Here is a 19,227-nt window from a genome sequence, read left to right on the forward strand (position 1 = left end):
ACATATCTGTTTCCTGTAATAAAATACCACAAATACCAGTTTCTCTCCTCCATTGTTACTTGTGATAAGCTGTATCCCACGGACCCAGTTTAGCCCCTTGATCAAAAGCACGGCTACAGACTAATAATATCCTCATTCAGCGAATGGGCCTATGAGTTCTTCTAACGTACCTGAACATTCAGACATATTGTTTCCATTTTTGCATTGTCTGAAATCTTCTGTCAGTACGGCAAGTGTGCCTTAACTGCTAAATAGTTTACCCCACTTAGACAAATAACTAAGGGCATGAAAATCCCCCGCCTTCAATAAATTCAGATACCTGTGAGTGCTGTTTTCACCCTCTAATCACCAGTACAAAAGAATTCCACCTTCTAGACTTAAATCTTACATCAACTGCTTCTGTCCTTCAGAAAATTATTTAATCTTTCTGGGTTTGTAATTTCTGATCTTTGAAATTAGAGTAGTGGTTTAAATTCCTTCCAGCTATACATTCTATTATTCTCTACTTGTATTTGATTTGTGTGACTAAATACCATCTTAGTCTGTTCTGAGTGTAAACTCCCCAAAAGAAGTAATAATTCCCAATCTAAATTATATAACATCACAGCACCTAAACTGGCATCAGGCAGCCTATGAAAGTCCGGTACATATGTAATGATGGTTCTCAAAGACACTGGTTTCAGGATTGAACTCTTAGTTTCACTGCCCCGTTGTGTCTGCTTCAAGTCAATGTGTTGAAGTGAGGTAGCCAATGAGTCAAACAAAAACTTGGAATAATTGTGTAATGTTTCAGTCTTGAGTCAGGAACTTGCCTCATGACCTATCAAATAAATATTAGGTCTGGGAAAATACAAAATTCTGATTTATCTTGTGTCAATTCAATTAGATACACTGCTGAGCACAGACAGTAGTTAGGATTATTGTTCAATAAAAGTTCATTCTACCTCTCCTTCACACTTTGCTTAGAGCATTTCTGCCTGCACCACTGATATTAGACTTGGCCACGAGACCTGTATTAGCCAGCGGAATGTTAGGAGACACAATGTAAGCACAGTCCTCACATGTTTGCATGACTTGGCTTGACTTTTGGGCTCTAATGATCTGACATGAGTAGAATATGTCCCAGACAGCCACTTATTTCAGACTAGAAAGGAAAACCGAAGAAAACATAAAGGGACAGAACTATATCCAACCCACAGCCTGGAAAAAAACATCCAATCCTCAGCCTGAAGCAGGGCCACCTAGCTGAATTGACTTTAGATCAGCCAAACCCCAGCTAATCCACAGATCCTGGAGCATAAGAAAGAACGCAATTTCTGTAAGCCACTTGTTTTTAGAGTGGTTTTTTTATGTAACATTATTGTTGCATCACCTGACCAACAAAATGTGGATCTGACACAAAAACATATATTGGATCATTTACAGGACAATAGTTATTCATCTCTCCCTTTAGTACAACTATTAAGAACATAGGTTACCCAAAGTCCTGAACAGAACCAAGGTGTTTTAACCCACAAACAGACCAAGACCAAAATTGGGGGAAAAAGCCAAATCAAAAACTACTTTAGTGACAATGAAGTGCAAAAGAGATCAGAAGGCCAGAACTTATTTTATTTGACATAAAATAAAAGCAAACAGATACTAACTATTGATCTATTCAACAAATGGAAGAATCTCAATTTTTTTGTAAAGTAGAAGAAGCCAGCCACAATACACTACATATTCTATTATTTCATTTACAGCATGTTCTGGAAAAGGTAAAACTCCAGGGATAGATAGAAGATTAATGGTTGCTAGGGTTTGGGGGATGGAAAGGGCTAACAACAAAGAGACCACACACAAAAAAGTTTGGGAGTGATGGAACTGTTACATATCACAAGTATCGTGGTAGATACATGGCTCTATGCATTTGTCAAAAGCCATAGAACTGTATTCCAGAAAGAAAATTTCATAGTATACAAATTAACAATTTAAAATAACTCAGCAAAGTCAACAAATTGAAAAGTATCAGGCTAGCTGACCTTTAAATCTTACTTCCAGACCTAAATATTGATGCGATACATACCCCATTTTCTTTTATATCTTTTGTTACCTGGTACTTTTGCTATGAGTGAAAAGCATTACCTAAACCTACTTTGTATACTTTTTATGGCCATAATGAAATTATCTTCCAAAACACATTTGCAATGCACTGCAAGTTTTGTTATACTTTTATCTTCATAAAGAGCAAGCCATTGGATATTTACCAGTCCTTTGTTCTCTTAGGATAGTATTTGCAGTGGGCACTTGTAGATTGCAGTTAACCATAACCATGAAGCTGGCATAGAACAAAGAATTTGTGTCTGCACAGTCTGTCTTAAGAGCCCCTGTGCCTTTCTTTTCCAAGAGGGATTGCATCTTTTAAGGTAAAAATGTAGAAAAAAAATCATTATTTTTTGCAAAAGATGTAAGTTTTCAGATGTGACATAAGAGTGAAGGCAAAGGTTTCCCTTACTCTTTGGATACTCCTCTACATGCCTTCCAGAGGTCCCAATAATTCATGCCTCCTGGTATTTGCACCCTGGTTTACCCCCTTCTTATTTTGGATGAGGGTCACTCTCTGTAACCAATAGCATTCAGGAGAAGTGATGATATGTCATTTCCAAAATCAGATTGTAGAAATATTGCATCATCTTATTTAGATGAGCACCTTCTTGCCCTTGGATCACCCACTCTGGGGGGAAGCTGTGTCATGAGCAGTTCTATGATCAGGCCTATGTAGCCAGAAACAGAAACCTCCTGCCAAGAACTGCATGAGTCATCTTGGAAGCGACCCTCCCCAGTCATGCCTTCAGATGACACTGCAACCCTGCTGGCAGTCTTTACTGAAACTTCTTGAGAAATCTTGAGCCAGTACCACATAGCTAAACTGCTGCCAGATTCTTGACTCACAAAAACTGCAAGATGGTAAGACTTGTGTGTGTGTGTGTGTGTGTGTGTGTGTGTGTGGTTGGGTGGTGGCAGTTCTTTTATTGGGTAACAATAGATAACTAATACAATAATGCGCCCTCATATAAAAAACAAACAAAAGGTCCTGGGTTTTTGGCCTTGCCATGTTGTTTCTCCTCAGTTAGTTCTACTGAGGATCCATGCCACTTGACTAGTTTAAGTTATAGTTTTGTTTGTTTGATGAATTGGAGCTCCTTATTGTTATTGACAATATAGATATTCTATTTTTAAACTGCTCTTGGTTCTACTTTGATGGAAGATTTTCATTTCATTTGCTCATCTGCTTTTGTTTTTTTCTACATTCTTGCCATACTTTACACATTGACTTTACCATCTGTGGCAGATTATAGATGGCCACAAATTCTTTGAAACTTCTCCCATCTAGGCGTGATATCTATTCACCCTCCTCTGGAATCTGGGTCTGATTACAACTGCTTTGACCAACAGAATGTGGAACTGACACTATGCCAGTTCCGGGCCTGCCCCCATATTCTCTTGAGCCCTAAGCAGTCATACAAGAGGTCCAATTACTCTTCCAGAAAGACTATATAGAGAGGTATTGAAACTATATGGAAAAGGGGGGATCCAGTTGAACCCAGCCTTCCAGTAATCCCTATCAAAATACTGGGTATCATTGAGTCTGACATTGACCTTCCTGAACAGCTCGGAATCAGATGAATACCAAGTAACTCCTATTAATGCCATGTGGAACAAAGGAATTGCCAACTAAACCTTGCCCAAATTCATAACCCTAGAATTTGTGAGATGTAGTACATTGGTTTTGCTTAAGTCACCAGGTTTTATAGTATAGAGATATATATATTATTATTATATTTAATTATGTATTTCACAAAAATATATAATCAGAATATTATCTATCAATTTATATATCTTCTAGTGTATATTTTTTTGCATAAATTCTAATGACTTCTAAGTTTTAATATTTTCTTTTCTTTTATTAGTTACTTGTTAATGTTTATCCCTTATCTTCATGCTTTAAATATTCTTTCATTGATTTCAACATATTTTTTATTTAAAATCACTTTTCTTCCTATTAGAAAATGTATTCTTGCCTTTACTCTAAGTATTATTTATTTTTAGCCTTTGAAAATGTTAATATCACCCACTGGTTAAAATTAGAGAACTGAGTGATATTTGAAAGAAAAAGAAAACGTTGCTATTTTTATCTATATACTTTATAAGGTTTAAATGTTTACTATAGCAATGCACTTGTGAAGTGTTTTATACTTCAAAGGAAGAAAACAGAAGACCAAAAAAACTTCTATTTATTCTTAACTTTTTAATGTTTTGATTTCTAAATGTATATTTAGCTTTATTATCAAGTTGTGATTCTACCCTTTTTTGGCAACTTACAACATTTAAATTCTGCTTTTTATCAGAATATATTTCAAACTCAATCCAATAAAAACTGTAATTTTGTATATTCTCAACCAATAGAGGAGATTTGTATTAAAAAGTTAAAATAAAAGTCAGTAGATAAGAAAAAAAAGCCAATAAAATATATCTAACATATATTTTATCACAATTAAAGTTGGGTCATCCAGAATATCTAAATGTCTTAATTTCTACAGCACCAAGCACTACAGAGCCTAGACATTTTGACCCAAAATTTCTGCTACTGGAAAAAAAAAAAAAAGAAAAAGAAACTGAAGACTTCCTGAAATTCTAGTACCTCAAACCAACTGGAAAAAAACTTGTCTAATCCAATCAAGCAGGTCATCAGTGAGTAGTAACATAAACATGCACATAAATTTAAGTCAATATTTTTTTTAAATGCATACTGTTAAAGCCAAGATAAAAGGTATTACAGGAAACATCTTATTTCCATAAAATCTGAGTTTGGGTATCTTTTTGGACTACTCCTTGGAGGGCATTCAAGAAAGATGCCAAGACTTTAGCTCAGAGCCTGGAAAGGAAAAGAGAGGCAGGTGTGATTTTGTCCTTGAGAAAGGATTGGTTATAGCTACAACGAAGGGTCATCTGGTATGCTGAGTTAAGGAAAAACAGTGAATTTAGTCTGGCTACAGGCTTAAAAACAGCAAAGTACAGTCCAAACTTCTATAACCCTGCAGACAAGGATTAGGAATATTTACCTTAATGCATATCATACAGAGCTTCTTGAAATATGAATGCTTCCAGAGAACTGATCTTTATCATATTTCTATGGAGAAACAAGGTGGACAGAGTTTGAGTGGCTCCTCTAAAGGAAGTGGAAATGAGTCAGCACCCCCGAGATGTTGAGACTAATTACTTTACCTGACTTTCTGCTGCAGGATGAAACCAACTAGACTAGTGTCTGATTACTGACCTCCTCTGAAGAACACATGTCAATTCCCTGGGGTCATTAGACTCTTTATTCCCCCAAAACCTTTTGGCTGAGGTAGAGACCCAGAAATGGTAAATGACAGATTTGAGGGGTTGTAATCAATTTCCTGCTTCTCTGTCCACTGCTTTCTATTGACTCTACATGATACTTTTTTCCTTGTTGACTTTAACAACATCCACCAGCACAGTCGTCTGTAGTTAAGAGTGAACAAAGTTACCTTTAGTTGTCTGTCTTCTCATTTAGAAAAAACAGGAGAACATTATTATGGTCAAGAATAAGTCACCCACACAGAAAACCCTCTATCATGAAAATTGTAAAATGTTAGCAACAGTCTTACCTTTTCCACTAGCCTGAGACATGTTACTTGACTTCTGCGAACATCAACTTTCCACTGTCATTCTCAGGAGACTGAAATAAATAAGAAGTTTTTAACAAAGACTTCGTGGACTTTGAGAGGTGGCGGTGATGGAGAAGAGAGCTTCAAATACTCAGAAATGTAGTGTAACTTTTAAATTGCATTTTTTTCTGAGAATAAGCTTTAATCATTTTTAAAGAGGTTTGTGACCTAAAATTGTTGAGAACTAAATATTTTTATTCTGTAAACATATATTGAATAAGTTCAAGGTCTTGGGTTAGGCAAAGTGGAAAATACAAAATGAGTGAGACGAGTACCCAAATCATCAAAATCAAATGTACAATATGCTACTGCCACAGAGATGAAGAGACCATAGTATTTAAAGAAGTGAGAGATTATAGCTGTCCAGAGGTAGGGAAGTGAGAATGGGGGAATACGTCAAGGAAAATAGTTCAGGTCTGTGCATGTAAAGAGAGCCAAGTAGTTGATGTAAAAAGAATAATAGGAGCTAAGCATAAAGGTGAAAAACCCTGTGGGTGGTGGCTGCAGTAGCTCACACCTGTAGTCCTAGCAATTTGGAAGGCTGAGGTGTGAGGATCACTTGAGGTCAGTAGTTCGAGACCAGACTGGCCAACATGGTGATACCTTGTCTCTATTAAAAATACAAAAATTAGCTGGGCGTGGTGGCACATGCCTGTAATCCTAGCTACTTGGGAGGCTGAGGCACGAGAAGCGCTTGAACTCAGGAGGCAGAGGTTGCAGTGAGCTGAGATGGTGCCACTGCACTCCAGTCTGGGTGACAGAGTGAGACTCTGTCTCAAAACAAAACACCCTATGGGTGTGAGGCAACGATATGCAGTCAGACATATTCGGCTAAGATATCAGATATGGGGAGAAAAGAAGGAGGGCAGTAAAGCATACAGCCAAGTAATGCATTTTAAAAATAAAAATAGCACACACATGGAAACACAAAACTGGCTAAGGCTTATGCTAAGTCTATGCTAGTTCTTAGGGCTCAGTGGTTTTTAATTTTGCAGAAATATGTGCTTGACTTCTATTAATATGAAATATCCCACACCTGATGTCAGATAAATGTATGAATAAATAGGTAGACAGATAGATAGAAACTTCCTTTCAACTTATAGAATTACTATACATCTATGGATGTAATCTATGCTGTTAATTCTCAATATTCATGGAATTATGTTTAAAAAAATGCTGTGAGCATGGAATTAGCAAATACTGACACATTCTTCCTAGAGAAAAGACAGGAAGAGGTTCCTATAAGTCTCTGATCACACTTTTATCAACAGATCAATATATAACTTTGTTTTATGAATGTTTCTGTTTAAAGATATCTTTGCTTAAAGGTTGACTGAAGAACTGCTGAGTAAATAAATGTTGGTTCATGAACATTGAACTTATGACCTACAGCACTATAGGCCATATGTGAATTAAGCTTATCAAGCACAGATATATTTTCCATGAGGTTCATTGCAGCCTTCCTGTGCTTAGGAATACTAGTCAGCACTTTGGGACTACACTTCGGGGGCATTTTAAATGGTGAAATCACTAACAAGAAGCACACAAGAGCAAAAACCATGGCAATAAGTAGACTATAGAAGGACCCTTGTTTACACTATTAGACATGAAACAAAAAGGCAGAGTGCTTCCTTGTTTAACCTCAGCTGGGCACATGTGTATTGAACAAGTCAAATTTTTTTCACTCTGCTCATGTCTGTGAATAACCTCAAAAGTGCCCCAAGCATTTATTTTGGGTTACAAATAAATAAATTTCAGCAAGTAGGTGAATTTGTAAATATAGAAACTGTGAATAATAAATTTTGACTATAAATGTACATCTGTGTGTGTGTGTGTATATATATATATGTGTGTGTGTGTGCACATGTGTGTGTGTATCCCCAAAATTCTTATTTTAAAATTCTAACCTGTGACATGGTGGTATTTAGAAGGAAGGCCTTTGGGAAGTAATTGGGTCATGACATTGGAGCGCTTGCGAATGGGATTAGTACTCTTAAAAGAAAAGTCCAGGAGTGGAGCAAGATGGCAGAATAGGAGACTGCACTGATTGTCCCCACCATGTAGGAACACCAAATTTTAACAACTATGTACACAAGAAAAGCACCTTCATAAGAACAAAAAATCAGGTGAGCACTTACAGTACCTGGTTTTAACTTCGTGTTGATGAAAGAGGCACTGAGAAGGGGAGAAAAAGTAGTCTTGCATTACTAAAGTCACCCCTCCCCCTAACCCCTGTGGCTGTGTGATATGGAGAACCTGTGCACTTGTGGAAGAAGAACACAATGACTGTGAGACTTTGCATTGAACTCGGTTCTGCCCTGTCACAGCAGAAAGCAGAACTGAGCTGTAGTTAGCTAATGCCCATCCACAGGAGGAGCATTTGGACTGGGCCTAGCCAGAAGGAAATTACCCATCCCAGTGGTTGAACCTTGAGCTCTGGCAAGCCATGCCACCACAACCTAAAGTGCTATGGGGCTCTGAATAAATTTGAAAGGCAGTCTAGGCCACAAGAATTTCAACTCCTAGGAGAATTCTATTGCTGAGCTACACTCAAAGCCAGTTTGAGGGGGCACGCAACCTACTGAGATACCAGAAATGGTGGCTAAGGGAGTGCTTATGCCTCCCCTGCCCCAATCCTAGTCTGCATAGCTTATGGCTCCAAAAAAGTCCTTCCTTCTGCTTGAGGAGAGGAGAGGAAAGAGCAAAGAGATTTTCTCTTGCATCTTGGATACTTGTTCAGCCACAGTAGGATAGGGTACCAGGCAGAGTTTTGAGGTCCCCGTTCCAGGCTCTAGTTCCCAGACAACATATCTAGACACACCCTGGGCCAGAAGAGAACTTGCTGCCTCACAGGCCAGGAGAGAGTAGCATAACATATTTAAAGTGCTCAAAAACATTTACCCTAGAATAGTATATCTGGTGAAAATATCCATCAAACATGAATGAGAAATAAAGACTTTCCAAGACAAACTAAAACTAAGAAATTTCATTCATATCAGACCTTTCCTACAAGAAATTATAAAGAGAGTATTTCAATCAGAAAGAAAGGACTTTTTTTTTTTTTTTTTTTTTTTTTTTTTTTTTTTTTTTTTTGAGACGGAGTCTCGCTCTGTCACCCAGGCTGGAGTGCAGTGGCCAGATCTCAGCTCACTGCAAGCTCCACTTCCCGGGTTCAGGCCATTCTCCTGCCTCAGCCTCCCGAGTAGCTGGGAATACAGGTGCCCGCCACCTCGCCCGGCTAGTTTTTTGTATTTTTTTTAGTAGAGACGGGGTTTCACCGTGTTAGCCAGGATGGTCTCGATCTCCTGACCTCGTGATCCGCCCGTCTCGGCCTCCCAAAGTGCTGGGATTACAGGCTTGAGCCACCGCACCCGGCCAGAAAGAAAGGACTTTAATGAGTAATAAGGAATCGTGTGAAGATAAAAAAACTCAGTGGTACGCAGAAAAAAATACAGAATATTATAACACTGTAACTATAGTGTATAAACTACTTTTAAGTAGAAAGGCTAAAAGATGAACCAATCAAAAATAATAACTATAACAACTTTTCAAGGCATAGTACAATAAAATTTTGTTGTTTCTACAACAAAAAGTTAAAAAGCAGGAAAATGAAGTTAAGGTGTAGAGTTTGTATTAGTTTTCTTTTTGCATATTTGTTTTTTATGCAAAGACTGTTAAACTGTTATCAGCTTAAAATAATGTTTTATAAGATAGTATTTGAAAGTCTCATGGTAACCTGAAATAAAAATAAACACAACAAATACACCAAAAATAAAAATCAAGAAATTAAATCATACTACCAGAGAAAATTATCTTCACTAAAAGGAATATAGAAAGGAAGGAAAGAAGGAAGAGAAGACCACAACAAACCAGAAAACAAATAGCAAAATGCCAGGAGTAAGTCTTTACTTCTCAATTATAACACTGAATGTAAACAGACTAAACTCTCCAATCAAGAGACATAGAATGGCTGAATGGATGAAAAACGAGACCCAGTGATCTGTTGCCTACAAAAACACACTTCACCTATAAAGACACACGTACACTAAAAATAAAGTGATGAAAAAGACATTCCATGCCAATGGAAACAAACAAGCCAAAAACAAAAAGCAGGAGTAGCTATACTTATATCAGACAAAACAGACTACAGGACAAAAACTGTAAGAAGAGAGAGAAGGTCACTGTACAATAATCAAGCAATCAATTCAGCAAGAGGACATAACAATTATAAATGAATTTGCACACAACACTGGAGCAACCAGTTATATAAAGCAAATATTGTTAGATGTGAAAGAGTGAGATAAATCCCCATACAATAATAGCTGCACACTTCAACAACCTACTTTCAACACTGGGCAGATATTCCAGACAGAAAATCAACAAGGAAACATCAGACTTAATCTGCACTATAGACCAAATGAACCTAATAGATATTTACAGAATATTTAATCCAATGGCTGCAGAATACATGTTCTTTTTCTCAGCACATGGATCATTTTCAAGGAAAGACCATTTGTTAGGCCACAAAACAAGTCTGAAAACATTAAAAAATTTAAAATAATGTCAAGCATCTTCTCTGACCACAGTGGAATAAAAAAACAAAAATAACAAGAGGATTTTTGCAAACTATACAAATAGATAAAAATTAAACAATGTGCTCCTGAATGAACAGTAGGCCAATGAAGAAATTTAGAAAAAATCAAAAAAAGTATTGAAACAAATGATAATGAAAACACAATGTACCAAAACCTGTGGGATACAGCAAAAGCAGTACAAAGAGGAATGTTTATAGCTATAAATACATACATCAAAGCAGAAGAAAAGTTTCAAATAAACAACCTAGCAATGCATCTTTAAAAACCAGAAAAGTAAGATCAAACCTAACTCAAAATTAGTAGAAGAAAAAATAATAAAGATCAGAGCAGAAATAAATGAATTTGAACTGAAGAAAACAATACAAAAAAATTAATGAAACAAAAAGTTGGTTTCTTGAAAAGTTTAACAAAATTGTCAAACCTTTAGCCAGACTAATTAAGAAAAAAAGAGAAGACTCAAATAAATAAAATCAGAGATGAAAAAGGAGATATTACAACTGATACAACAGAAATGTAAAGGATCATTAGTGACTACTATGAGCAACCATATGCCAATAAATTAGAAAATTTAGAAGATATGGATAAATTTCTAAACACTTGCAATTTACTGAGCTTGAATCATGAAGAAATTCAAAACCTGAACTGACCAATAGCAAGCAATGTGATTCAAGTTGTAATAAAAAGTATTCCAGCAAATAGAAGCCTGAGACCCAGGCTTCACTGATAAATTCTACCTATCAAACATTTAAAGAAGAACTAATACTGATCCTACCCAAACTACTCTAAAAAATAGATGAGAAGGGAATACCTCCAAACTCATTCTATGAGGCCAGTATTTCCCTGATAACAAAACCAGACAAAGACACATTAAAAAAGAAAACCATAGGCCAATATCTCTGATGAATATTGATGCAAAAATACTGAACAAGATACTAGCAAAATGAATTCAACAATACATTAGAAAGATCATCCTTCATGACCAGGTAGGATTTATCCCTGGGATGCAAGAATGATTCAACACACATGAATCAATCAATGTAATACATCACACCAACAGAATAAAGGACAAAAACCATATGACCATTTTAATTGGTACTGAAAAGGCATTTGATAAAATTCAACATCCTTTCATAATAAAACCCCTCAAAAACCTAGGTGTAGAAAGAACATACCCCAACACAATAAAAGCCATATGCAAGAGATCCACAACTAGTATCATACTGAATGGGGAAAAACTGAAAGTCTTTCCTCAAAGATCTGGAATAAGACAAGGATGCCTACTTTCACCACTGTTATTCAACAAAGTACTAGAAGTCTTAGCTAGAGCAATCAGACAAGAGAAAGAAAAAATGAAGAAGTCAAATTATCCTTGTTTGCAGATTATATAATCTTATATTTGGGAAAACCTAAAGACTCCATCAAAAAAAACTATTAGAACTGATAAACAAATTCAGTAAAGTCACAAGATACAAAATCAACATACAAAAATCAGTTGCATTTTTATATGTCAACAGCAAACAATCCGAAAAAGAAATCAAGAAAGTAATCCCATTTACAACAGCTACAAATAAAATTAAATACTTAGGAACTAAATTAAAGAAGTAAAAGATTTTTACAATTAAAACTGTAAAACACTGATGAAAGAAACGGAAGTGGATTCGAAACAAAAGAAAAAAAGCATATTCCATGTTCATGGATTGGCAGAATCAATACTGTTAAAATGTTCACGCTACCCAAAACAATACACAGATTCAATGCAATTCTCATCAAAATTACAGTGACATTCTTCACAGAAATAGAAAATAAAAAACAATTCTAAAATTTCTATGGAACAATAAAAGACCCAGAATAGCCATAGGTATCGTAAGCAAAAAGAACAAAACTGAAGGACTCACATTATTTGACTTCAAATTATACTACAAAGCTATAGCAAGCAAAACAGCATGGTTCTGGCATAAAAACAGACCAGTAGAACAGAATAGAGGACCCAGAATTATATTCATACATCCACAGTGAACTCATTTTTGACAAAGGTTCCAAGAACATACATTGGAGAAAGGAGAGTCTCTTTGATAAATGGTGCTGGGAAAACTGGATATCCATTATGCAGAAGAATGAAACTAACCCCTATCTCTCACCATATATAAAATCAAATAAAAATGGATTAAAAACTTAAATCTAAGACCTAAAACAATGAAACTACTAAAAGAAAACTTTGGGGAAGCTCTTTAAGACATTGGAATGGGCAAAGACTTCTTGAGTAACACCCCACAGGCACAGGCAACCAAAGCAAAAATGGACAAATGGGATTACATCAAGTTAAAAACCTTCTGCACAGCAAAGGAAACAGTCAACAAAGTGAAGAGACAACCCACAGAACGGGGTAAAATATTTTCAAGTGATCCATCTGACAAGGGATTAATAACCAGAATATATAGGCAACTCAAACAACTCTAGAGAAAAAAAAAAAATAGTAATCCAATTTAAAAATGGACAAAATATTTGAATAGAAATTTCTCAAAAGAAGACATAAAAATGGCAAACAGGTACATGAAAAGGTGCTCAACATTATTGCTCATCAGAGAAATGCAAATCAAAACTACCAGAGATCATTTCACCCCAGTTAAAATGGCTTTTATCAAAAAGACAGGCAGTAACAAATGTTGGTTAGAATGTGGAGAAAAGGAAAACCTCATATGCTGTTGGTGAGAATGTAAATTACTACCATCACTATGGAGAAAAATTTAGAGATTTCTCAAAAAACTGAAAATAGAGCTACCATATGATCCAGCAATCCCATTTCTTTATATATACTTGAAAGAAAATCAGTATATCAAAGAGATATCTGCACTCCCATATTTTTAGCAACACTATTCTCAATAGCCAAGATTTGGAAGCCACGTAGAGGCCTATAAACACATGAATGGATAAAGAAGATGTAGTATATATACATGATGGAGTACTATTCAGCCATAAAAAAGAATGAGATCCTCTCATTTGCAACACCCTAGATGGAACTGGAGGTCATTATGGTAAGTGAAATAAGCCAGGCAGAGAGACAAACACTGCATGTTCTCACTTATCTGTAGGAGCTAAAAATTAGAACAACTGGACTCCTGGAGGTAGAGAGTAGAAGGATGGTTCCCACAGGCTGGGAAGAGAGGTGGGGGGTAGGGGTATGGAGGAAGTGGGGATGTGAAATGGATACAAAAATATAGAAATAATGAATAAGACCTAGTATTTGCTAGTACAACAGGGTGACACTAGTACGAAATAATTTAATTGTATATTTTAAAATAACTAAAAGTATAATTGGATTGTTTGAAACACAAAGGATAAATGCTTAAGTTGATGGATACGCCATTTACTGTGGTGTGATTACCACCTATTTCATGCCTGTATCAAACTATCTCATGTAACTCATGAGATAGTCCACCCTCCATTTCTATCCAGGTTATTGGAAATGATGGGATCTAAATATGTACACTTACTATGTACCCACAAAAAATTAAAATAAATTAAAAAAAGAAAAAGTCAGATAGCTAACGTTCTTTTTCTACAAGTGAGGATACAAAGAAAGAGAAGCCACAGCCTGCAACCTGTAAGAGAATGCTCACAAGGCCCAGATCGCACTGGTACCCTGATCTCAGACTCCAGCCTCCAGAACTGTAAGAAATAAATTTCTGTTGTTTATAAGCTGCCCAGTCTAACATTGTCATAGCACCCAGACCTAAAACATGTATATATATACCTACACATCATCCATGCAAATTATGGAATTACTAAGTAAGAAAATTCACACATAGTAAATGATGATGTTAAGGGTTATTTGGTTGTCTTCTAAATACTCAGTACTCATTCTAAATGGGAAGCCAAATAATACTCTGAAAGTGACTTGGTTAGGATGAAACTGGAGAATACTACTTACATTGTTTGATGGTTTAATAGTATTAAGCCAAAGGAGGCAAGTCCTTAGTGCAATGGAATATTAAGTAATGGGTAAATTAATATAAATGAAGATGCTTTGGGAAAGTTAGCCAAGTCCCTTTTTGGCTATAACAGCCTGGATTTTCAACTGGTACAGGGAGGACAAGTATTTTTGTAGCAACGTCTCAGGGAAAGTAGGCTTGTTTCCAAATGGCACCCACATATACAGTTTTGAAAGATAAATTGTTTCCTTTGATTCCTCTTGCCAACTTTTATTTTTGATTCGGGGGTACATGTGCAGGTTTGTTACATGGGTAAATTGTGTGTCATTGGGCTTTGGTGTACAGATTATTTCATCACCCAGATAATGAGCATAAATGCCATAGGTAGTTTTTCAATCCCCATCCTCCTCCCACCCTCCTCCCTCAAGTAAGCTCCAGTGTCAACTGTTCACTTCTTTGTTCCCATATGTACTTAGTATTTAGCTCCCATTTATAAGTGAGAATATGTGGTATTTGGGTTTTTGGTCCTGCATTAATTTGCTTATGATAATGGCCCCCAGTTCCATCCACATTACTACGAACGACGTGATTTCATTTTTTGTTGGCTGCAGAGTATTCCATGGTGTATATGTACCACATTTTCACATCCAGTACATCATTGATGATCATTTATGTAGATTCCATGTCTTAGCTATTGTGAATAGTGATGAATATTGCGATGAACATACACATGCATGTGTCTTTATGGTAGAACAATTTATATTCCTTTGGGTACATACCCATGAATGGGATTGCTGGGTTGAATGGCAGTTCTGAGTTTTTTTGAGAAATCTTCAAAATGCTTTCTGCAATGGCTGAACTAATTTACATTTCCACCAGCAGTGTGTAAGTATTCCCCCTTCTCTGCAACCGCGCCAGTATCTGTTATGTTTTGGCTTTTTAATAATATTCATTCTGACTGGCATGAGATAGTATCTTATCATAATTTTGATTTACATTTCTCTAATGATTAGTGATGTTGACCATTTTTTCATATGCTTGTTGGTCACGCATATGTCTTCTTTTGTGAGGTGTCTGTTCATGTCCTTTGCCCATTTATTTATTGGAGTCTATTATTTTGTGCTTGTTGATTTAAGCTTCTTATAGATTCTGGATATTAGACCTTTGTTGGATGCAGTTTGCAATATTTTCTCCTATTCTGTAGATTGTCTGTTGACTCTGCTGATAGTTTCTTTTGGTGTGCACAAGCTCTTTAGTTTAATTAGGTTCCACTTGTCCCATTATTCTCTCTACTTGAAAAGATTTTTCTCTGGCCCTTCAACGGATGGCTGATCTCCCTCCCTCAGATCTCAGCTTAAATGTCTCCTACTCAACAATGTCTTTCTTGTTCAGTCTGTCTGATCCTATGTGTCCTTGCTAGGTCCTCAACTGTTTATTTCCTTCCTATAGTAGTACAGCGTGTAGTGATCTTGTTTATTCACTTGTTCATATGACCATTATCTATCTCCTTCCCCTGACATGTAAACACCATAAACACTAAGAACATACCACCTTGTTTACCACTATATCCCCAAAGCCTGGAAAAATGCTTGCCTCAAATTAGTTACACACTATATGTTGAATGAATAAACATAAAGTCTACCTAAGTCCTTAAGTAGACTTTCTTAGTAATCCTACAAAATAAAGACAAATTAGTGAAATTATAACTTATAATTGCAATGCAAGATTACAATCCTCTGGTTGAATTTTACGGCTTTTCAAATTGAGGCCACGAATGTTCAGCATGTAATCCTAACCATGCTAGTGAATTTGTAAAGTAGGCTGTTGAATGCCAGCTCTCAAATATCACTAACACCACCTGTTAAGACACTTAGTTTATTGCTTAATATAACATACAACACCATCTATCTCCACAAAGTTTCAGCAGTGTCATGAAGGGAATAGGGCAAGAACAGAATTTATTAACAATTGGAAATTTTGTGTAAGATGGAGGAAAAGTGAAAGGGAGGACTTCATTAGGATTGCATAAGAATTGACCAACTTTTCTGGACTGCTGGAAATAAAAAGGTAAAGAGGTTGGCACAAAGGTTTCAAAGATCTTTCCAGCAATATAGACAGTAAGGTTTAGTTGTTTTTGCTTTATTTTGTTTTGTTTTGTTTTGTTTTGGAGGGGATGAGGGTTTAGGTAGTTTTGGTTCTCAGTGTCCAAGCAATGTAGGGCAGATGATTTTGGTTTCAGGGTGAAGGCTGGATCACAGTAACACCTTCCCAATTCCATGCTCCCACAACTAAACCAAACCAAGAGTTTAGGAACTAAATGGACTATCTTCCCCACTCCTTCAAAATGTACATTGTAAAAACAAGTTTCTAGGAAAAAGCTACATATTTAATCTGATGTAGGACAATTTTAAATGGGAAAAAATATGAACTCCATTCAAATCACTTTGCTGCTCATGAGAAACCCCTGAGGACAGCTATACTTACAAGGGATTGATAAGAATTCCATTAATACGTATTAATATTTCAGTTGATTTAGAAAAATACATATTAACTTAAAAATGGTTCTCTGCTTTTGTTAGGTATAGCAGTAAAATATAAAATTTCCAATGAGATTTAATATGTGGATAAATAATCTATTTAATATGATATGTGTATTTTAGCACCTAATAAGGGGGGACCACATATTTTGAATTGCATAATCTATGCAGTAGAGAGTGGCTTTTGATTCAATTGCTCAATTGAATCAATTAAATAACATGTTTAATTGATTGTTTTTCTCTCCAATAAAAATAACCTTATTGGACTGAATATGCCAAAATTCCAATCAGATATTTTGAAGTTACTTGTAGACAGAAATCAGGATGTTCAATAATCTTTGTCAAAAAAAATCTCATAGGTTTTTACAAGCATCCTTATATAAAGTCTCTCAGATTCATATTTTTTAGGTTTAACCACACGACCTAGCCATTTCTGAAGACAAAATTGATCAAATATTGCAATTTTATATGGTACACCTTAATAGAATTTGAGAGCTGGATAAGGTCTTCAAAGACATATGGTTCTACCAAACTCCTCTTGGAAACTAGAGCTTATTAGAAATAAATAGGTTGCAAGAGTCAGTCAGCTTGTGGTCAGACTTGGGACTCAGAATCCAACCTTCTGACGTTTGCCCACTGCATTCTGTTCAGGGTTCATGCCTTGACTTCCTGACAAATTGTAAAAGTAACATCTTTTAAAAATAATTGTTGCATTTTGGATAATCTAGGCTACTGATTCATTCAATATGTTTAGCTTGGAAATGGTTGGCTTTTTGCTTCAGTCCTTAGTTAATGGAATATTATTTCACAATAAAGTGAGATTGTCCTGTCTTTCTATCTTGGCTCAAAAGCCTCTTGAAAAACTTATTTTGGAGCAGCTAATCTTTTTAGTAGACTCATTGTCCTTTAACTATGATCCAGTGTGCTTAGGCACATACGAAGGAGTTTCTGTTAATTGGCTAATGACAGACGCACAAGACTGGAAACTCATTCACAACTCTAATTTCAGCATCAGTGTCTGTACAGCATTCAGTTCCTTAGGGCATTAAAACAATCACAGATCAAACTATAACAACTTTATACTTTTGTAATAATTTATTTTATAAAGCTTTTTCAGCAGGTTGGAAATCATTGCATAATTCACTACAGAGCCCCTTTTATGAGAGTCAATGGGAGTGTAGTTGTGCCTATCTAAATTTATACTAGGCTCTGGGATTGAGTCATAGGATAGAGCATCAGATGCCACAGAAGCATTCTTCACACTATCTTTGTGTCTCTGTGGCTTCCCAAGAGGTGGAAGATTGTACTTCCTTCAAAAGGGAAGGAACAAACTTGGTAGCCTTGCATGCTATTTGACTGCATGTTTATAATGGTGCCTTAGGAGGAAAAAATTTTTGCAAAAATAGATTTAGAAAAAAATTCTAAATAATAAAATAATAAATAATAAAACAGATTTTTTTCTATTGGCAAAAATTTTAAACACTTGTGTAAAATGTGGAAGAATGAAGACGTCAGGGTAAGAATGTAATCTGGAACAACTTTAGAAAAAAAATAAGAAGCTCTTGAAAGTTATACAAGTCCATTCCATATGACCCAGTAATTTCATTTCTAGACATACACTGTAGAAACATTTTATATTCCTGCAGGAGGAGAGTGTTGTATAAATTATTGGCGTTGTATAAATTTATAATTTATTGATGTTATATAAATTTATCTCGGTGTTATATAAATCTACAGTTTACTAAATTTTCCAGAGTTTGAGCACCTTCTTCTTTCTGGTGGGGGAGGAAGGGTCACAAAAGTTCTTTCTTCTGTAAATTGCCTTTAAATTTTCTTTGCCTATTTTTAGCTGGGCTGTTTATCTTTGTCTTATGATTCAGGAAGCATTTGTTTCTTAAGTCTAGCTTATTGAGTTATGTTTATATACACTAAAATATATCTGTTTTAAGCGTAGAGTTGAATTATGAATATATACCTGTTTAACAAATGCCACACTCAGATAAGAAATATTTTCCTTATGGCAAAAGTTCCTTATGTCTATTGGTAACCAATCATACCTCTCCCCTCCTACCCTCGAGCCCCTGGAAACCACTGATCATTTTATTTCTCTGGAAATGTTTATTATTTTCCCCTGGGCCCTGACAATCTTCCAACAGAAGTTTTGCCACTATTTTCTCGTGATGGACAACTACTCTCAAGGCAAGAGCTAGACCTACCTCTCTGGGTTCTCTTTTCTTAGATTTTGCATCAATCCTAGATCCCCTTATCAGCTGGCTTCCTGCTAGGTTTGGCTAATGGGAGGCTAAAGCTCTCCGCAGGTGGCACCTTCTTTATGGCTCTAATTCTCACTGGGCTCCCATAACATTTTTCAATACTTAGTCAGATAGTTGATAACTCCTTCTTAGTCTTCATTTTCTGTTTGCACAGAGTCACA

General features: G+C 35.9%; 1 long non-coding RNA gene across 1 annotated transcript in view; it reads right to left on the reverse strand.

Moving 5' to 3' along the window:
* LOC114678680 (uncharacterized) overlaps positions 1–19,227 on the reverse strand; it is a 32,562-nt gene that overhangs the window by 9,468 nt on the left and 3,867 nt on the right. Inside the window, exon 2 of the long non-coding RNA XR_013418171.1 lies at positions 5,673–5,743. This is a non-coding gene — a long non-coding RNA (uncharacterized LOC114678680). The remainder of the gene's footprint in view (positions 1–5,672; positions 5,744–19,227) is intronic.

The sequence above is a fragment of the Macaca mulatta genome, chromosome 6, assembly GCF_049350105.2.
Source record: "Macaca mulatta isolate MMU2019108-1 chromosome 6, T2T-MMU8v2.0, whole genome shotgun sequence".
NCBI classification, from domain to species: Eukaryota; Metazoa; Chordata; class Mammalia; order Primates; family Cercopithecidae; genus Macaca; species Macaca mulatta.